Consider the following 13,755-nt stretch of genomic DNA (forward strand, 5'->3'; position numbering starts at 1 on the left):
AAGGGGTGAATGGGCCACATTCACATTCAGTGCTGGCATACTGGAGCTTTGATTCCATCTGAGATGGGCTGTCTGTCTCTGAGAAGCAGAGGGTGTGGCCAAAGCCAGCAGGATGTTGTAGATAGACTCCAAACTGCAAGTTAGAGGGCGGCAAAATAAACAGTAGGAGTTGCTCATAAAGGAGAAGCCAGGGGATAAATCCCCTTCCTTGGGGTGGGAAAAACCCCTGTTTTAAACATGGCTTTAAAAACTTTTAAAAAGTTTTAATACCTTTTTGTGTGTGTGTGAAAGAGCATAAGATGTACAAGAAGTTACAGTGTCTACTTTCTCCACCTTCTCCCAGTGATGTCTTAACGTAGTTATAGTACTGGGTCTAAACCAAGAAACAGATGCTGTATAGTTCAAATAAACGCAGATACAATCTTATGTGATTTTGCCAGTTTTTACATGCACTCTGTGTGTGTGTGTACCTGTATGCCTGCAGTTCTATGCAACGCTGTCACATGTACAGGCTGGAGTAATGGCCATCACCATCAGGACAGAGAATAGTCACTCCCACAGTTTTCTGTGCTCCTCCTCTGATAATCACACCTGTCCTCCAACCCTAACTCCTGGAAACCACTGATCTGTTCTCTATCACTGTCATTTTTTTTTTTTCCTTTTTGAGATAGGGCCTCACTCTGTCACCCAGGCTGGTGTGCAATGGCATAATCATGGTTCACTGCAGCCTCAAACTCCTGGGCTCAAGTGATCCTCTCATCTCAGCCTCTCAAGTAGCTGAGACCACAGGTGTGCACCACCATGCCCAGCTAATTTTTAAAATATTTGTAGAAATGGGGTCTCCTTGTGTTGCCCTGGCTAGTCGCGAACTCTTGGGTACTCCTGCCTCGGCCTCTCAAAGTGCTGGGATTACAAGCATGAGCCACCGCGCCTGGCCTACCACTGTAATTTTGTCAGTCTGAATGTTCTCTAAGTGGAATCATGTAGCATGTAACTTCTTGAGAATGGCTTTCGGCATAACGCCCTTGTGATCCAGTTGAATTGAATGTAAAGGACAAACGCCTTTTTATTGCTGAATAGTATTTCAAGGTGTGGATGTACCAGTGTGTTATCTACCAACTTGCTAAAAAAATTTGGCTATTTTCCAGTTTTTAGATATTACAAATAAAGCTGCTACAAATGTTCATGTAAAGTTTATTGTGTGAATATAAGTTTTCATTTCTCTTGTGTAAATACCCAAGATCACATTGTAAGTGTATGCTGGATCATGTGGTAAGTGTATGTTTAACTTTTATAAGAAACTGCCAAACTGTTTCCTAGAGTGTACCATTTTACATTCCCACAGGCGATGTGGGAGAGACCCAGTGTTCCCATATCTTTGCCAGCATTTGGTAACCTCAGTATTTTTGACTTTAGCCATCTACTAGATGTGTAGGGGCTCCTTTTGATGGGCCACAGTCAAGAAGGCAGTCAAGTTTCATGGCCTTCAGGGCTTAGCTGGGGTGACCTCAGATGTCTCTCACTGCTCCAGTTTTCCTAGTAGCTGTCTACACAGCAGTTTGGGCTGTGTTTCATTTAGATGATGGAAAATGGGGTGGTCTCTCTGGATGTCGGGTGAGTCTTCGGGTTTGCCCAGTTGCTCCCGACTGCAGTGGTGGGACATTGCTATCTGGGGGCACTGAGCCTCTTTGAGGCAGTGGCTCTTGGCCCAGAAGACAGACTTGATACCATGGCACATGTTCCCATGGGTCAGGTGAAATGACAGCTGTGGGGCAGGGACATAGTTTGCCTGGGCGAGGGTCTTTCTGCAGCTTTGGCCAGAGACTGCGTGAATACTTTTAATTTCTCAGGTTAGATGGTTACTAGCATAGTGTGAGAGGAAGTGGTGGGGCATGGAGTCAACGTAGACAGGCAAGGGTGGGACCACCAGTGGCATTTGTCAAATCTTGGAACCCGCTGAACATTCTCTGCCCTTGAACTTTGTCCTCTGTGACAACCCAGGACTCTCCAGCAGCATGTGGACACCTTGTCTGGATGCGATGGAGCCTCCCATTTTTGTCTCCTTTGGGTGAGATTTGGAGGCACTGCTGTCACCACCACATGGGCTTTCCTGGCCCAGGGTCCAGGTCTCGTGAGGAATTAGAATGTCATCTGAGTGCCGGGCACAGTGGCTCACGCCTGTAATCCTAGCACTTTGGGAGGCTGAGGTGGGCAGATCACCTGAGGTCAGTAGTTCAAGACCAGCCTGACCAATATGGTGAAACCCCGCCTTAAGAAAAAAAAAAAAAAGAATGTCATCTGAGTATCAGAAGGTGTCTCACTCAAGAAGTGGTGTAGGACAACAAGGCAATGGGTCTTACATAAGGACAACATTATAGTGAGGACTTGAACCAGCCCAGCCATTCTTGGAAAGTCACCCTCCATCTATGGTATCTCTGATTCAAGGGAAGTTGTAGACTTTGCCAGGACTCTTACTCATCATAACCCTGGAGCCATAAGTTTGGACCAGGAGGCCAAGAATCAGGAGAGAAGCCAACCCAAACAGGGACACCCATGAGATAACAGAGACGAGCACAGGGCAGTGAAGCTTGGGGATCATCAGCAAAATTCCCCGGTGGCTAAGCCCTGGGAGTGTCCTGGGAAGGAGCTCCTTTGGGTTCTGGCTCTGTGTGTTGAGCCATTGCAGGGGCTCAATACAGGTGTAGGTATGGAAGAACTTAAAGTTGATTTCTAGAACCTGAACATGAACTGGGGATGGTAGGAAGCTAAGCAGTCTATCTAGGCAGAAACTGAAAGTCAAGTCATGCCATGGCAGGCTCTGGAAGTTGAGGTGATAGAATGAGAGGAAGCTGGGCAGTCAGATACCATCAAGTGATCAGCAGGTGTGGTCTGATGGGTTTCAGCAGAATTATGCAAGCAGGATGAATAGTCAGACTTCCTCTTAGAAGGTGGTGAGAGTTTAAAGAAATTGGTTTTTTTGTTCACTATGGTTTCTGCTATGATTGTTTTTTCCCACTGTTTCCTAAATTTCTATTTTCAGGTTCCTCCTGCTCCAGCCTGTCTCCTCTCAGGCCACACTCCTACTCACCTGCTGTCAGAAGGCAGCCCAGCACACAGCACCTTTCAAATTTAAAAAGGCAGGCATGGCTTGGGGAAGGTACTTCCCCTGATTGTGAGGTCACACAGTGGGACACCATCCTCGAGGCCAAATCCTCTGCAGCTCCCCTCTAGCTCTTGCTTTGTCTTCCTTTCAACTCATTCCTGCTTTGACCTCAAATTTGCCCACACATTTTAGTCTGGCATTTGCCCTGACCCTGTCCACTGTCTTGATTTCTGACCCCAGAACCCACCTCCTACTCTGCTCTTATGGCACTGATCACATACATGCTGTCTGCACAGATGCCCTCTGTCCTCCTGAGTACAGCTTCTTCAGTACTACCACCTCAGGGATCAGGGGACACCATGGTCTGGCTCCATTAGGTGGCCAGGATGGACACTTGGACCCCTCGCTAGGTCTAGGCTGCCCATGAGTATCTTGAAGTATGGGCGTGAGGGCAGGTAAAAGCTCCTTGGCTGAGGCAGTGGGTTGCTTCAGGAGTCAGTCTTCTCATTGGTGCCTTTTGCCTCTTACCCAAAGGTTGGATGACTCTGGGCCCTTTGTCTAGTTCAACCTTCGCCACTAAATCTCTAAGTGACCACCAGGAAGTAAACGTACCATTATGAGCCTCCGTAATTTCATGTGTATAATCTGGTTTCTTGATTACCTAACTAATAAATCCTTTTACTACACTATATCACAGTTAAAGGAAAATCTAAAAGTCAGAAGCCAAAAAGAGACTTTAAGTTAAATTCTGGTATAGATACACTAGCTCAGAGGTCCCTATTTTTTTTTCTTTTTTTTTGTCTAATAAATGTTTGCCAACTGAATATTTATTGAACTGAATGCAGCCAGTCAGTAGTTCTCAGGCATTAATGCAGAAGAATTAGGAGGGCAGATTAAAATACATATTCCCGGGCCTATCTTCAGAGCTTTTAATACCACTGGGGCCTACAAGCATGCATTTTAATATGAGAAACTAAGAAGGACCAAGGTTTTGAAATAGACACTGGTACCTTTCTAGAGGCCAATTCACCAATATGCATTAGAAACTTTTAAAAAAGTCAATCAAAACGTCCAACAACAACAAAAAATGGATACATTAAAATGTATCAGTGCAATGGAAACATAGCCATTAAAAATCATGTTTTCAGAGGCCATTTAGTGATTTGGTAAAATGTTTATAACATCACTAAGTGGCCTCTGAAAACATGATTTTTAGGAGGCGGGCAGATCATGAGGTCAGGAGATCAAGACCATCCTGGCTACCACGGTGAAACCCCAACTCTACTAAAAATACAAAAAAAATTAGCTGGGAATGATGGCATGAGCCTATAGTCTCAGCTACTCGGGAGGCTGAGGCCGGAGAATTGCTTGAACCCAGGGGGCAGAGGTTGAAGTGAGCCGAGATGGCACCACTGAACTCCAGCCTGGGTGACAGAGCGAGACTCTGCCTCAAAAAAAAAAAAAAGTTTACAACATAATGTTAAACAGGGACAAAAAAACACATAAAATACCATCTCAATAAGTTTTAAAAGGAGAGAAGAATATATACAAGAAAAATTGGAAAAAATACATCAAACTGTTAATATTGAATTGTGGCTTGGTTGTTGCCTTACTGAGCAATTTTAATTTTTTTACTTGATATTTTTCTGCATTTTCCAGATTTGGTACAATTGACTAGTTATGGCTCTTTTCACATGAAAAAAAAAAACACAATAATTTGTTTTTAAAGAAAAAAGGAATTTGCCTTATGTCAAGAGAAATAAAGAAAGAGAAGTCTCTTAGAAATCCAGCCCAGCCACAGCATGACTGCTGCCAGAGCTCCAACAACAGGGAGACAGTCTTGCACCTGAGGTCAATTTTAAGCTATTCCTTTTGTGAGGTACCTTGGAATAGTCAAAACCTAGGTAACTGGGTCAATGAGAAGGTCCTTTTCACCAGATACTATTTTCCTGCTGCATTTGAGGATGACAGCCTGCAGGATCTGGGAAATGGAGAGGAGTTTTCAGTTAGTTTAGATGACTTTATTCTTGGGATGAGCTCATGTTTGTTGCCTCAGTATAACGCTTCACCCCCATCCCACGCCATAGCACTAATCATGGTCTCGCCCCATAGCACATAAGACTGGTCTCATACTTAGTGCTAATGGGGTAGGTTTGGGATGAGGGGTTATACTAATGCTCTTTTGGACAAAGATGAGGGCTCCACTCTCTCAACTCCTGCCTGGGAGGCACTTTCCAAGGTTAATGCCTCCGTGGAGTAGGTTCCAAGCCTCCTTGTCCCAATGCACTGGGAGCCCCATAGAATGCCAGGAATCATCTTCTTTTGGCAGAGAGATGACTCATCCATCCTTCCTCAAAGATTTCAGTGAACCGCAGGTTAAATGTCCCTCTGAATAAGATCAGAAGCCTCTCAATAAGAAGTCTAGCCTAGAATCAAACATGCTTTGGCTAGTTAGATGTGGTGTTAAGACTCCCAGATGAAAGTTAACTTAGAAAGACAAAAAGTCTTTAAAATAATGATAATAACAATATCAAAAGTCAAAATATCAATACTGACCATAATTATGATGATTATTTTTTATCAACTTTTCTTTTTTTTTCTCTGTTGCCTGGACTGGAGTACAGTGGTCCAGTCTCGGCTCACTGCAACCTCTGCCTCCTGAGTTCAACCACTTCTCATGCCTCAGCCTCCCAAGAAGCTGGGATTACGGGCATGCGCCAACAAGCTTGGCTAATTTTTGTATTTTTAGTAGAGACAGGGCTTCGTGATGTTGGCTGGGCTGGTCTTGAACTCCTGGCCTCAAGCAATCTGCATACCTTGGCCTCCCAAAGTGCTGGGTTTACAGGCATTAGCCACCAGGCCTGGCCTTTATCAACACTTTTGACATGCACTTTTCAAAGTTGCCCAAATCATTTTGCATAGATCACCTACTTATTCTGACAGAGTCCCAGCATTACATTTTCTAACAATACTATTTTGGAGGTAGGAGGAAGCTTTAAAGTTCTGATGAATACCAGAAGCTTCTTGAGTTAAAAACAAAACCCTGAAGTCTTCAGTGTGGTATTTTCCTATTTGGTTCTTGACAAGAAATTAGGGGATTTCAGTGTGAGAAATTATAAAGCCCTGTTGCTATGAATTCTCAGGTTTGGTGAATATGATGCGGTATTTCTGCAAAACTCTCTAAGGGGAGTGACAGAACATCATGATGCTGACCCACGGGGAGAAGGGAGCTTGCACATCTGTGCTATGATACTTCTAAAACCTCAGGGATTAAAATAACCAACTAGCGTAGGAGCTGCCTGTGTGAAACTGTGTGCTCAGTCCACATCTGCTCATCATGGCTCAACAACGCCAGGCTCAGATCTTTAGATGACCTGAGCTCTGAAAAGATTATAATGGCTCAAATTTGAATTATTACTCCTATGTGAAATTAAAATGTAAAAGAAAATAAAAGACAAAATTAAGGTTAAGGAAGCTCAAGAAAGTCTAACTTTTCCCAGGCTGTCTACTTTGATGCTTTTTTTGAAATGTCAGATATCAAAATATTTACAAAATCTGTGTTCATACACAGTCCTGCTTTGCTGGTGTTGTCTGTGAGGTCACACTCAGCATCCAGTGGTCACGGGGGTCTATGGCTTTCTTTCAAACACCAACTGTTTACAGTAGTGAAATTCTGGTACCTGATGTGGTGATCTCACTCCCCTTCCTGTAGTACCATGCAGCTAGAAATTAGAAATCAGGAGGCTGGCCCCCTCCCCCAACCCTAAAACCATTCATATGTCAACTCCTGCATACTTAGTGCTTTGAAGAGTCATAACAGATGGCAGTTGAAATTAGCAAGCTGTGATTAGCCATTCTCCCACATGAATGGACCCTGACATTGACTGAGACCTTTGGCTCTGCCCTTTCTGAAAGATTCTGTTAGGCTAGGACTTCCAGCAACAGATCATCCCCATTTAGCTCCTGCTTTTGAAATCTGGCACATATTCTTAACACTTATACTCCTTCAGCTATGCCCTTCTAGCAGGCACTGCATTCCCCATTCCCATTCAGCCTGGTCTTTTTATTTTTTTGAGATGGAGTTTTGCTCTTGTTGCCCAGGCTGGAGTGCAAAGGTGCGATCTTGGCTCACTGCAACCTCTGCCTGCCAGGTTCAAGCAATTCTCCTGCCTCAGCTTCCCAAGTAGCTGGAATTACAGGCATTCACTACCATGCCCGGCTAATTTTGTATTTTTTTAGTACAGGTGGGGTTTCACCATGTTAGGCTGGTCCTGAACTCCTGACCTCAAGTGATCCACCTGCCTTGGCCTCCCAAAGTGCTGGGATTACAGGCATGACCAAAGTGCTAGGATTACAGGCATGAGCCACCACACCCAGCCCAACCTGGTCTTATCATTATTTTATACCACTAGCCCTGCCAGCTCCTCGCTCAATAGATACTTTCAGTTCCCAACAACTTGGAAAGACAGACTTTCAGAGGCTGAAGTATTTTTGTAACAACTCAACTTGTTATTCTATTCCGTTCCTCCTCAGCTCCATCCTGATGTGAGGGGACTGGGCAGAGGGTAGGCAGCAGTAACAGGAGAGTAGGCCAGGCATCAGGCTGTGACAGATATCTGAGAAGCTGTGGCAAATTGGCCAGCAACAGGCATCCCCACACAATAGACAGTACACGCTTGTCAGGGTGTGGATGTGGGTGCCAGAGAGGTCAGGTCCAGGGGCAAAAGTCAATCAGAAACCAGTGTGTTTAGTCAGATATTGACAAAACCAGAGAACTACGTACGAGGCAGCTCAAGCAAAAACGAGTTCATTTTTATTTCACACTTTTAAATTGGGGCGTCACAAAGCACCCATCATATGGTTTCTATTTACTGGTAAGGGGAATACTGCACCAACATCAACAATGGTTAGAAGGCTACATAAAATGTTAAACTAGTTAAAAGTTCTCCAAATAGAGCTTACAACTTTACCACTTGTTATTTCAGTAAATGTTTTTAAACTTTTCCTGAAAATAAAAAGCTAGACATATATCACATTCTTTGGGGTAGCATTCATGGCTCCAGCCTGAGACTTTTTAGTCTACATTTAAATGCAGACTAAATTAGACTAAAAAGTCTCAGGCTGGGGCCATGAATGCTACCGTTAATTCTTGGCTGAGCACTGTGGCTCACTCCTGTAATCCCAGCACTTTGGGAGGCCACGGTGGGTGGATTGCTTGAGCCCAGGAGTTTGAGACAGCCTGGGCAACATGGTGAAACCTTGTTTCTACAAAAAATACAAAAATTAGCCAGGCATGGTGATGGATGCCTATAGTCTCAGCTATTTGGGAGGATCACTTAAGCCTGAGAAGCTGAGGCTGCAGGGAGCCATGATCGTGCAACTGCACTCCAGCCTGGGTGACAGAGTGAAACCCTGTCTCAAAGAAAAAAAACTTGCTTTAATAACTTGGTTTAAAGGTCTCATAAACCAAATTATTAGAGAAAACTTCACCCGCCATCAAGTGTCCCAAGACCTGGAGCAGATCAGGTAGAATACAATTCCAGCCTCCAGGAGCAGAGAAAACTTCAAGCTAAGGAAGTCAAGAGCTCATAGTTGGGGCTCATAGTTGGGTGGAGCAGAATTCTGTCACAATTCCAACTAATATGACTAGATCCAGGAAGGAGACAAAGCTGGTACAGTTCTAGACCAAGAGGACCCTGAGAGTAAAAATAAGGAGAAGAATGTCCTTTTTGGTTCACTGGCTATAGGCAACATAATGGTGCTCTCATAAAGGCTCAGGGTCATAATGGACAGAGGTGTTGAGACATCTCATCCACTGCTTCTTGCCCTCATGGCCAGATGTTACCTAAGAGTGTCAGGAAATCTAGATGTGGATAATTTTTTACTTCTCTCATTGTTTGTTTGGCAATTTTATCCTTGAGTGTCTCCAGGTTTCTTTATGCACTGTGTCAGAGAGAACTATCTCTTCTTCAGAAACCCTCCAGAGCTGTCACCGCTAAGTGGCTGCCCCACCAAGGACTACATTTCCCAGACTCCTCTGTGGTTAGCTGTGGTCATGTGATGAAGTTTTAGCCAATGGAATGTGAAAAGAAGTAATACCCACCACTTCTAGGCAGGGCCCATAGAAACCTCCCATGTGTGCTTTTTCCAAGCACTTTTCTTCCCTCACTGAGGAGTGGAGACAACCCTAGGCGGCCTTGAAAACCACATGCTGCAGAAGGCAGAGCCCCTCTCTACCTGTCTCTGAATGAATGCATGAAAGAGAGTTGCCCCACTGACCTGTACTGTTACATGAGCAAGAAATAAACTATTGTGTTTGAGCCACTATAGATTTGGGGTTCGATTATAACAATTAGCCCATCCTAATATCCTTTTGAATACAGCTGTTATCATTGTGTACAGAAATCTCTGTGCCCTTTCCTCCTTTCTTTAAATCTTACCACAAACTAAAAAAAGAGAATTGGGAGACGTAAATTTAAGTAGCTGTCGGGGACAAATGACACTTACCAAATTAGTGGTCACGACATTCAGATCTTGGAGACACAAGAACAGAAGTACAGCAGAGCCTCATTTCAAGACAACCTGATAAAGAAAAACAAAAAGTAAAACATAAGGCCTTTAAAACAGATATTTTAGTGTGTGATAGTTAATTTCCAACAGGAGTTGTCCGTTTACAAAGGAATATGCCACTGTTTTCCAGTAAATGACAAGCTTCCCTGTTGCCTTTAAAATAAGACTTACACCTCCCCGCTCCCAATTATTTTAACATAGAATTTCTGAAGAACAGATTTCCTCTGATAATGTCAGCTATACAAAGACTAGATGCTGACTCAGGGGATGACTTCAGAAGCCAGGAAAATCAGGGTATGATTTCTATGTCTATGTGCTGTTCTCATGTCCATGTCAAAACTTTTCTCTTGGAAACTTAAGTTTCTTGGGTAGGAACTTCCAGAGCTTGCAAAATTATAGGCTTTGCAAAGAAGTACGAAAGTGTGTCTGTTTTAGACAAAGTTAAAACAGACACATTATGATGTGTCTTTGTGTTTAATACCATCCCAGATACGAAGGCACAAGTAGGAATGAAAATAAGTCCTCTGTAAACAGGGCGATAAGACAATGCAGGTTCATACACAGAACAATCAGAAGCGTGCTCAGTAAAGACAGCACGGCTGTGTATATCTTTTTACCAGGGCTGCCATCTTTTACCAGGTTAAGTGTGAAAATTGCCATTTGATGGCACAGGGCATGTATCTGCCTAGAACAGGGCTTATTTCTGTGTCTGATTGCTCAGTACAATAACTAGGAAGCAAACAATCCAGAACTCTGAACAAACAGTCTGAAACAGAGTACTTGGGTGAGGGGAGGAAGAGGAGGCAAAACAAGCGGATGGACAGGGAAAGGCATCAGTTGGACCATTCTCCCCAGGGTTTCCGTCATAGCATCTGTTTTTTTTTTTTTTCCTTCCTTTTGCATTCTTTTCTGGTCCTATGGAGAAGAGAGATATCAGATCCCTTTGGGGCCATATTTACAGGGTCTCCCAAATGCAGTCCCTACTCCCAACTATGGGCTGGGGCCTGCTAAGCTGCAGGTGTCAGGGAACAAGATGGCGCCCTACAGTGAAGGGCACTGAATTGGGGGGGGCAAAAGTGGGCCTTCACTTACTCGGAGGCGCTGGCTCCTCTGAAGCCCAGACGCTGCCAACTCCCTGGGCTCAGGAGTCACAACCGCTTTCGTGCTCTGTGTTCTTCACTTCTTGTCGAGATCAGCTCCACATATTTTTCTGATGATGTCACCCATTCTGACTTCCTACATTTTGAAAGCGGATCTACAAGTAAAACCTTTTGTGAGGCTTGAAAAAAAAAAGAAGAAAAGAAATGAAAGATGTGCTGTAGGGAGATGGAGAGGAGGAGAAAGGCCGTTGCCTCTTTATTTTGAGATTTGCTGCAGCTGCAAGTGCCACTCCCCAGCTAGTTTCCTGGCTTCAGAGGGAGGCCAGTGGCCGGGCGTGGGTGACGTCAGGGCCAGGCCTGAGTCATCGCCAGCGGCCCAGCCTGGCTGCCCTGCCACTCGGAAGGGGACAAAAGGAACCTTTGATGTCCAGAGGCCCTCCTCTCAGCACACTCGCCGGCACAGACCAACAGGCCAGGAGAACATTCCTGCCACCTCCCCACCCCCCGGCCGCCCTGCCTACTTCCGGAACAACCCCAGATAGATTCAACAAGGCCTCTCCAAAGAACATCACCCTTCTGCATGGCAAAGGCATGGCCACGCTCTGTCAAAGACAGAAGCAGGGATGAAGAAGAGGGTGTTTCGCTGGGGACCTCTCACCGCCCCTCTGCCATCCCCCTTCTTCCATGTGGTACCCACCTTACTCAAGGACTTACAGTGGTATTTATTGAAAGAGATGCAGAAAGGTGGAAGGTACTGTTGTCACCATCGCCAGGCAGCTCCCGGTGGTCAGTGTCTATTCTCCTCTGCCTCCATGCTGTGGCCCTGGACTTCGCTCCCTGCCCTGGGTGCTAACATGAACTAGTTCTTCCTGGGTTTAAGACATGACCACTCTTTAAAGGGGATATTTATATCCCAGTGCCTGGCATGAGGCTTGGTAAATACATGATGAATGAAGGAAATGATAACTGTAAAATAAAATAGTAGAGAACATATATGACACTTAGAGTGAACAACATTCAAGTCTCTGTGCTTTAAGAAGATTACTTCATTTATTGGTATTATCACAACAAAGAAGCTGTGAGATAGATACTCTTAATATTCCTGATGCTATAGAGGAGAAAATGGATACTCAGAGAGGTTAAGACACTTCTCTAAAGCCTCACAGCTAGTTAGTTCGTGGCAGAGCCTGGATCATCTAATCTCACATCCTGTTTTCTTAATCATGGTGCAGAGTAGCTGGAGTGAATGAAAGAATATTGACCAATGGCACCCTGGCCAGGAGAAAGGAGACAAGGACTTGAAACCAAATCCTACAAGGAAACAGTGAAACAATTAGGAATGTTCTGGCAACATGGGCCTCATGCCTTTTTATTGCGTCAACACCAGGTCTGAGGTTTGGCAAGTGGGTGGGTTACTCAGCGTGTCTAGAGGCGAGTCAGTCATGAGGTTCAAGTGGGGATGAGAAACCAGGGAAGTCGGATGGATGCAGGCCTGTGGCATGTGGGAGATGCAAAATCTGAGAGCCACAGGGCACAGACCAGCTTGGCGGGGGACAGAGTACCTTGGCGGGAGTCAGAGTCCACGCTTGTCTTTGTTGCCTTCTGGCCTCATGGATGTGGTTGGGAGGGTCAGTGAGATAAAAGGGATACATCTGGGGCGGACACGAAGGCTACAGGAAGAAGGACATGACGGCACTCTCAAAGACTCCAGACTCGGAAAAAGGGTTGCAACTGGGGTGTGGTTTTAAAATGCAGGAGGGACTAGAAGGGACAGGAAACAGATTTGGACCTGACAATGGTGGTTACTTTCTACTCTTTGTGTCCTCCTACCAGGAATCAGTTGCCTTTCTGGGCCTGAGGGAGAGTCCTGCCAATGGCTGTGGGTAAGCAAAGGCGAGGAGGGGTGGCGAGACAGAACATCTGCTTATTGGGGTATCTGGGTCCAGCATAAGAATGACCTACGAGGTAGCCTCTCCCTCTGTGGTTTATGATTCTGTGGTTTGTACTTTTCCATGATTCTCTTAGAGTAAATGTCTCATTCTAAGAGGAAGACAAAACCAGGAATTTCCAGCCCCTTGTGGAGGGGTCTGAGAGGTTTGGGTGGCCTCCTTGATAACACACCCACTGCTTTCCTTCCCACTGTGGGTGGTGTGTCAGTTCAGAGACCCCTGTCCCTGGCTCAGGCAACCTATGCCTCTGATGCCTGGAACATTGTGTAGTTCTACCTTGCTCCTGGGAGCTCTGCCAGTTGCCAGTCTGAGGAATTGCACTTGTTCCGTGTAGTTTGAATCCCTAGGCAGGTGGAATTTATAGAGGTGAATTTCATAAGAGAGAAAGCCACATGCTTTTAATCAAGGGAGCAGCAGCAACTGATCAGGTTCACTGTCAGTGTCTGCACACAGCCTGATCTTGGGCTGAGGAAAGTGCTTTAAGTTCCAGGCATTTTTGGCAGAAGACGTGTTTATTCTTTTCTTCCTTCTCTGCAGAAAATGCCTCTGGGCACCTCCCTGCTCTGTTTCCCCAAAGACTCAGTGGCCATGCTTGCTTCATATACACAGGTATTTATTTCTCTAATAAGATGAACAGAGGCTGATTATTTCTTTACCCTACATCCTATCAGTTTAATGTAAACAGAAAAATAAAGAAGCAGAAATGATCAGTAAGCAGAAATGATCAGTAAGCTTAAGTGAGACACAGATTCTTGGGTTATATGCTCTGGGCTTGATTCTAACAGTGAAAATAAAATCAGAGAACTGAGAAAAATATCCATTTAGATACAGAGAAGTAAGTACAATGGCACTTCCCTAGCCTCCACCTGAAGTGGAGCATCCTCCTCCTTTGCTACACAAATGCAGTTAAATACTGGTAATTAAAACAAAACAAAACCTTTATGGAGGCACGGAGTTCCTTGGAAGATTTGTGTATACTTGCTGCCTTCAATTTCTCTCATTTCATTCCCTCTCTTTCAAAAAAAATTGATTA

At 44.8% G+C, this 13,755-nt stretch overlaps 1 protein-coding gene across 12 annotated transcripts in view; it reads right to left on the reverse strand.

Moving 5' to 3' along the window:
* The window catches only part of ZBTB38 (zinc finger and BTB domain containing 38), a 133,378-nt gene that overhangs the window by 79,978 nt on the left and 39,645 nt on the right, over positions 1-13,755 (reverse strand). For 4 of the 12 annotated variants that reach the window (XM_032258724.1, XM_032258703.1, XM_032258719.1 and 1 more), the window contains exons 1-2: positions 10,766-11,195; positions 9,611-9,685 (exon numbers count right to left, since the gene is read on the reverse strand). The gene's annotated coding sequence lies outside the window, so the exon portion shown is untranslated. Of the gene's footprint in view, positions 1-1,178; positions 2,063-2,294; positions 2,819-4,823; positions 5,085-9,610; positions 9,686-10,765; positions 11,267-13,755 lie in introns of those variants that run through there. The other 8 variants (XM_032258731.1, XM_032258738.1, XR_004262884.1 and 5 more) reach the window with 7 other exon arrangements.

This window comes from Sapajus apella, unplaced genomic scaffold, assembly GCF_009761245.1.
Source record: "Sapajus apella isolate SASKATOON/1434 unplaced genomic scaffold, GSC_monkey_1.0 scaffold4, whole genome shotgun sequence".
NCBI lineage: Eukaryota > Metazoa > Chordata > Mammalia > Primates > Cebidae > Sapajus > Sapajus apella.